The sequence below is a fragment of the Pongo pygmaeus genome, chromosome 7, assembly GCF_028885625.2.
Source record: "Pongo pygmaeus isolate AG05252 chromosome 7, NHGRI_mPonPyg2-v2.0_pri, whole genome shotgun sequence".
In the NCBI taxonomy this organism is placed as follows: Eukaryota; Metazoa; Chordata; class Mammalia; order Primates; family Hominidae; genus Pongo; species Pongo pygmaeus.
In genome coordinates, this window is record NC_072380.2 from 38,872,496 (window position 1) to 38,879,614 (window position 7,119).

The 7,119-nt window shown below is 43.7% G+C and overlaps 1 long non-coding RNA gene across 1 annotated transcript; it reads left to right on the forward strand.

The window, feature by feature from the left end:
* The first annotated feature begins 302 nt into the window (after positions 1 to 302).
* LOC134740103 (uncharacterized) lies at positions 303 to 5,806 on the forward strand. Its single transcript, XR_010127338.1, has 3 exons — positions 303 to 452; positions 806 to 924; positions 5,633 to 5,806. It is a non-coding gene; the product is annotated as an uncharacterized LOC134740103 (long non-coding RNA).
* The last annotated feature ends 1,313 nt before the right edge of the window (positions 5,807 to 7,119 follow it).

The window sequence follows — 7,119 nt, forward strand, 5'->3', positions numbered from 1 at the left end:
CTGTTCATTGATGAACAAAGAATTCAGTGAAAAGAAGGCAGAAGGCCTGGGGTGAGAGAAAATCTCCGAGGGGGCCCTGATGCAGCCTTGGGGGAATAGAAGCTGCCTAGTATCTTGGGGTCTGCACAAGCTAAGGCCTGGGCTCCTGGCAGACTTTCCTGCTAGCCCAGAAGACACCCACACACCCAAACCACTGGGAACGTGGCTTGCTGACCTTGGCAGGAAGAAGGGCTGAGTCGGCCTTTTGCGTAACATAAATACTCAGCACAGCTGCCTGTGACCTGCCCACTTCTTGTCAAATCCAAGAAGGAAGGGACCTGCTGGCCAAACCCTTTTTTCCCACTGGACCTCAGACCCCAAGGAACTTGGAGTCTGCTCAAGTAAGTGAGTTGGGGCTCTTCACCCTCCCAGAACTGGCTGTTGATGGAAGAAATCCCTGCATAGGAAGGATGGTAAGAAAATCCAAGGAGCTGCTTGTTCTATTGGGAAAATAAAAGGTCTGCTGTGAACCAGCATTCTTGGGAACCTCCCTGTAAACTCTTATAGGGAAGCTCTGAGCCTTTTCACCTAAGCTGATCCAGGAGGGAGGAGGGAAGAAGAAAGCACAAAATAACTTGGCAAAAGAAGTTGTATTTCCCAGCGCTTTGCTCACCCATCTCCACACAGATGCTGGAGCCTTCAGCACCCTCCCAGCCCTATACTCGGGGTCGATCCTGACTCAATCCTTTGTTCATAATGTGCTGTCATCACCCCCAGCCCTTGTCACCATTTGCAAAATTTCCCTTCCTTCCCTCTCTTTGTCTAGGTCCCACACGTCCTTATAGATCTGATTCAAATCCCACGACTTCCATGAAGATGTGTTCCGCTTACTCTGATTTCTCTCTTCTTGGAACTCCTGTCACTCTGGATTCAGTGCCACACACGGTTAGCACTTAATTTTTGTTTAACAGTTTTGTGAAAATTAGCACTGTCCTACCAGCCCCTTGTCACTATGTAGCTAGCACAACCCAGATGGATACTGGGATGGGCTCAGTAAGTACAGATTGACAATGACTTCCCAGAAAGATGGCAAGTTCTTCCAGCAGCTGGGGATGGGCCACTGTACCTGTTTTCTGGGGACTACCAGACCATGGGACACATTGGAAGGAGGGTCTTTGGTCTTGAAATTTGGAGGTGAGGCCCCAGCAGGAAGGAAAACTAAGGTGACAGATGTATGCCTTTTGGATGGGGCCTGGTTTGGGGGCATTGCATAGTTCCATGCCAATCTCAAGGCACCACTGGTAGCCCCTTTGTGAGGATCTGTCAGGGGGAGAGTGAACAAGATGTTGCCTCAGTGTTTTAGGACTGCAGTTTCCTCATCTGTATGAGTGGTTTCAGTAGGTGACCTCAATTTTGGGGAGACTGAATTGTGTCTTCCCAGAATTCATATGTTGAAGCCCTGACCCTCAATGGGGCTGTATTTGGAGATAGGGCTTTTAGGAGATAATTAAGATTAATTGAGATCATAAAAATGGGGTCCTATCCAATAGGATTGGTGGCCTTATAAGAAATCTCTCTTGCTGGGCATGGTGGCTTACGCCTGTAATCCCAGCACTTTCGGAGGCCGAGGCGGGCAGATCACGAGGTCAGGAGTTTGAGACCAGCCTGGCCAATATGGTGACACCCCATCTCTACCAAAAATATTAAAAAAAAAAAAATTAGCTGGATGTGGTGGCTTGCTCCTGTAGTCCCAGCTACTTGGAAGGCTGAGATGGAAGAATCGCTTGAACCCAGGAGGCGGAGGTTGCAGTGAGCTGAGATGGTGCTGCTGAACTCCAGCCTGGGTGACAGAGCAAGACCCCATCTCAAAAAAAGAAAAAAAAAAAGAAAGAAATCTCTCTCTCTGAGTGCATTCATGGAGGAAAGGGCACAAGAGTACACAGTGAGAAGGCGGCCATCTGCAAGCCAGGAAAAGAACCCTCACCCAAAGCCAAAGCCTGCTAGACCTTGATCTTGCGCTTTATAGCTTCCAGAACTGTGAGAAAATAAAAGTGTGTTGTTTAAACCACCCAATCTATGGTTTTTTGTTATGGCAGCCTAAGCTGACTAATACAAGAGTGCTCACTGTGTGCCAGGAACTCATACCTGTACCGAGGTTGTAGCAGTGAACAAACAGATAACAGGCCCTTCCCTCATGAAGCTTACACATTTTAATAGGGGAAGACAGATTTAAAAAATGAAGTAAAATAATAATATGTCAGATGGTGATAAGTGCTATAGAGAAAAATAAAGCTGAGACGGAGACAGGGAGTGCTAGAGAGGTGTGTTGAGGCAAGGCCAGGGTTCCTGGTGGGCTTGTCTAGAAAACCTCGCCAAGAGACATTTATGCAAAGACCTGAAGGAGATGAGCAGGTCATCCACAGGAATATCTGAGATTTTAAAAATTACACTAAAAATATCCATTGTACAAGTAAAAGGTATGGAAACTGAAGTCTAACATTGGTTCGTAATTTAGGGATTTAGTTGACTGCAAGTTCACCAAGAGTCCTGGGTGTTCTATGGCCACTCAGAAAGTTAATGATACATGAACAGAAGTATAGTGGCCAGACTGGGTGGTGATATTCCAACTGTATCCAGACTTTTGTATAGACTCAGAGGATGTTGCCTAGATGCCTCCTCTATCCAGACTGTTGCATATCTAGACAGTTCTGAACACTGCATAAGACCACTCCAGACCACAACAGCAAGGCTAAGATTTGGAAACCACATCCTTGGGGAACAGTTGAGGGAACTGGTCTAGTCTAGAGAACTCTAGACTAGAACTGGTCTAGTCTAGAGAACTCTAGACTAGAACTTATCTAGTCTAGAGAAGAAAAGATGGCCGAGCATGGTGGTTCACGCCTATAATTCCAGCTGTTTGGGAGGCCAAGGTGGAGTAATTGTTTGGGGCCAAGAGGTTAAGACCAGCTTGAGCAACATAGTGAGAACCTTTCTCTACAATAATTAAAAAACTAGCTGGGCATGGTGGCATGCCTATGTACCAGCTACTCAGGAGGCTGAGGTGGGAGGATTGCTTGAGCCCAGATGGTCAAGGTTGCAGTGAGCTGTGATCATGCCACTGCACTCCAGCCTGGGCAACAGAGCAAGACACTGTCTCCCCTTGACCCCCACAAAAAGAAAGATTTGTACGGCTGTGCAAGGGGATCTTTTCCACTAGATGGAGGATTGCTAGAAGGGCTTATCGTGTGGAGACACTGAATGCAGAAAAAGAATTGATGGGCAGTAATCCCAAACTCAGCAAGTCAGTGCCAACAATGGGACAGAAGTCAGGCAGGTATACTTGATAATTAGACTTTCCCCTAGGATTGGTGGAGGATAATTGCTCAGGGGTGGGAGGAGGATGATACACATGGTCACACATCAAACATACTGGGGAAGAGATGCCAGCACCGGGGAAAAGGAAGGACTGATGGTTTTTTGGTTCAGTCAGCTCTAAGAGGTCAATCAGAATGTGCATAGAATACCATGGCATAATGGGAAGTTATTGAACTGGAAGATGGGATCCTCCTATCCATCAATTAACCTCTCTGGGGTCCAGTTGTCTCCTATGAAAAATGTGGATAACTACACCTGCACAGTTCAAGGGCAAGGGCAAACCACACAATTGTTTGAGAGTCTTTCCAGCTTAAAGATCCACTAATCTAAGTTACAGGGAGAAAATTTCTAACCCTATGTGCCACCGGACATGAAAGGGGTATCTTGCCAATGGATTTGTTTCCTTAGGAGCTGGATGGCATCCAGTGAGACACACTAGAGGAGAGATGGTCTCTGAGGTTGTTTCCAGCACTAAGGGTCTTCTGTAAGATGACTCATGTGTCTATGCTCCTTGCTCTGTCTTCAGCCACACATTAGCCACTTATAGTCAAATGTGACCCTAGCATGAAAATCAGAACACGGCGTAGAGCAAAGTCAAACTGTAAGATTCTCCAGTTTCCCAACTTGATAGCTATTACCATTTGCCTCTTGAGTAGTGGAGTGGTTTTTGTCTCAGGACCTGGGTCTTCCAGTCATGGAAGCTGAAATAGGGTAAGATATATCCTGCAAACACAGCTAGTGAGATGGGGGCTTATAGAGATAAGAATATATGATGGATACAGAGCAAACAGCTACTCAATTGGAGGACACTTTCTGAAAGTGACAAGGGCTTACTGCCCCTCCTGGGTTCTTGCAGAGCAGCCTAAGCTTCTCTCATCTCTTCATCAACTGCCCACCTGTCTTCTTCCAGACCTCTCTGTGTTCCATTCTAATGGGCATCCTTATGGATTGACAGAATCCTAACATTTCTGATGTGGAAGGATTTTTTGAGAATATGTAGTTCAATGTTTCCCCAAATGTCAGTCTTTCACAGTTTTGTCATATACATATGCCAACTGTTCTATTATTTACTCATGGTTTTATTTAAATTGAGACTTTTCAAAACCTTGCATGTTTTTATATTACCAACATAAATTGAAAACCAGCCTTACCATACATTTAAGATAGCCATGATTAATATAAACATTAAAATTTAAAAACGTTTGCCCATTTACCCATGTAAAAGCATCTTAAGTACCTTATCATAGTACACCCATACCATACTTTGGAAACATACATCCACTGCAACGCTCCTCCTGAACAGATTTGAAAACGATGACCCAGAAAGGTGAAGTGACTTGCTCAAGTTCCACAATGGTGAGTGTCCTAAACTCTTGACTCCCAACCAAAGTCTCTTGGCTTATTCTATCTTATAACTCTTTAGATGAAGCTGATGAGGATTAAAGATATCTACCATCTGAATTAGGGTTCCTAGGGCTGCAGTAGCAATGCATCGCAAACTGGGTGACTTAACACAACAGAAATGTTTTGTCTCACAGTACTGAAGGCTCTAGTCCAAACTCAAGGTATTGATAGGACCATGTTCCCTCTGAAGCCTCTAGGGGAGGATGCTTCCTTTCCTCCTCCATCTTCTGGTTGCCCTAGATGTCTCTTGGCTTGTGGCAGCATAACTCCAATCTCTGCTTCTGGCTTTATATGATGTTTTCCCTGTGTATTTCTGTCTCATGGCCATTTTGTTACAAGAACACTATCTTCTTACAAGGACACCAGTCATATTGGATTAAGGCCCCACCCTACTCCTGTAGGACTTTATCTTAACTTACCTAATTACACCTGCACTGACTCTATTTCCAAATAAGTTCATGTAACATATCTTTTTGGGGGATACAACTCAATCCATAACACCATCTGAAAGGGACTTGAATCTAATAGGGGACGTTGAAAGACTCCAGATATATCATGAATAAAAGTAAAATGATGGGACTACATACATCAATAAAATATTAACTTGCATTGGCATTGTACACTGTGGTATGCAAGCACTATCTCATTGGTTCCTCACTATAGCTCTGTGAAGCAAACAGGTATGGTAGATTGTTGCAGTAACAGTCCCCAGTGAATCATTCTCCCTGTGTCTATGCCTTTATGTAGCCCCTTTGACAATGATTCTGGGCCTGGCCGTGTGGCTTGCTTTGGTCAGTGTGATATTAGCAAATGTGATGCAAGCATAGGCTTGAAAGTGCTTGTGTATTGGTGTTTTGCCTTCTCTTGCTACCAGGAACTCTCCTGCTATCATGTGAAGCAGCATGGACTAGCCTACAGAGGATGAGGCCTCATGGAGCAGACAAGCTGTCTCAGTTGAGGCCCTCAAAACCAATCAACCTCCAGCTGAACTGCCAGGTAACTGCAGCTGCATGAATGACCCCACTCAAGACGAGCAGAAGAGGCACCAACTGAGCCCAACCCAAATAGCTGACTCATGGAATCATGAGCAAATAAAATGGTTGTTTTAAGCCACTAAGTTTTTAGATGGTTTGTTACCCAGCAATACATAATTGGTTTATCAGATATCACAGCTATTTTATAGATGAAGAAACTGACTCTCCAAGAATTTGATTGACTTGCACATCAGGACAAGGACTGGGATGGAAAAAGAAAGCCATGTCCTTCTTTGGTTTAAGAACCTAACAGACAAATACAGTGTAATGGACATTTCTGACACTGAAAAATTAGTAATACATGATGTGGTTTGAAAAATTCTAGAAGACAGAAATAAAGTATTCTAGGGGCTGAAGTCTGGCCAAATATAAAGAGACTGCAGAGATGTGGTCCATTTGGACTGGGAAAGTCAAATGTGAGTTGGCAGAAGTGAAGGCTGCAGAAACATGTTGGATACAGACTTGGCTCCCAAGGCTGAGAATTACAAAACTGGGGAGGAGGGTGCAGTCTCCAAGCTCAAAAGAGGCAATTTTAGGACAAATTTTTTAATTTTAATTTTTATAGATTTAGGGGATACAAGCGAAGTTTTGTACATGAATACATTGTGTAGTGGTGAAGTCTGGGCTTTTCATGTAACCATCACCCAAATAGTTTACATTGTACCCAGTAGGTAATTTCTCATCCCATCCCATCTCATCCCACCTCCTCCCATCTTCCACCTTTTGGAATCTCTATTGTCTATTATTAATTTTAGGATGAATTTTTTAAAAAGACAACTATTTCACAGTGGGCATTAAATTAATGGAACTCCTTACTTTCAAAAGCGGTTAGGTTAAAAATATAGTAGTTTTGTCTATGTATTAATATATTATATCATATTTACTGAGGGCTTGTTATATGCTAGGCACCATGTTTGGAGATGGAGATTCAGAAATTAGTAGAACATGATCAGTTCCCTCATATTCCAGCAAGAGAGAGAGACATACTGACTAATCCATCTACATGTGGTTATCGAGTCCTGTGTGCAGATCCTGTGCTATTTCCTGTGCTAGTTCTGCAGATCGAGGAGTGAGCAAAATAAACTTGCTTCTGCTCTCCTTGAGCTCACAGTTTGTTGGAGAAGGCAGATATTAAATAACTAACTAATCATAATACGATTGATTTTTCATAGTGTTGTAAGAGAGAAGTACAAGGAGCTTTAGAAATAGATATAAAAGGGAGTCATTTTCTAATCTGGGGAGCCATAAAAGACTTCCTTGAAGATTTTAGGCTTAAGCTGACAAAAGGAGGCTGAAGATGGGTGAGGTTGGCACATACGGGGGAAAA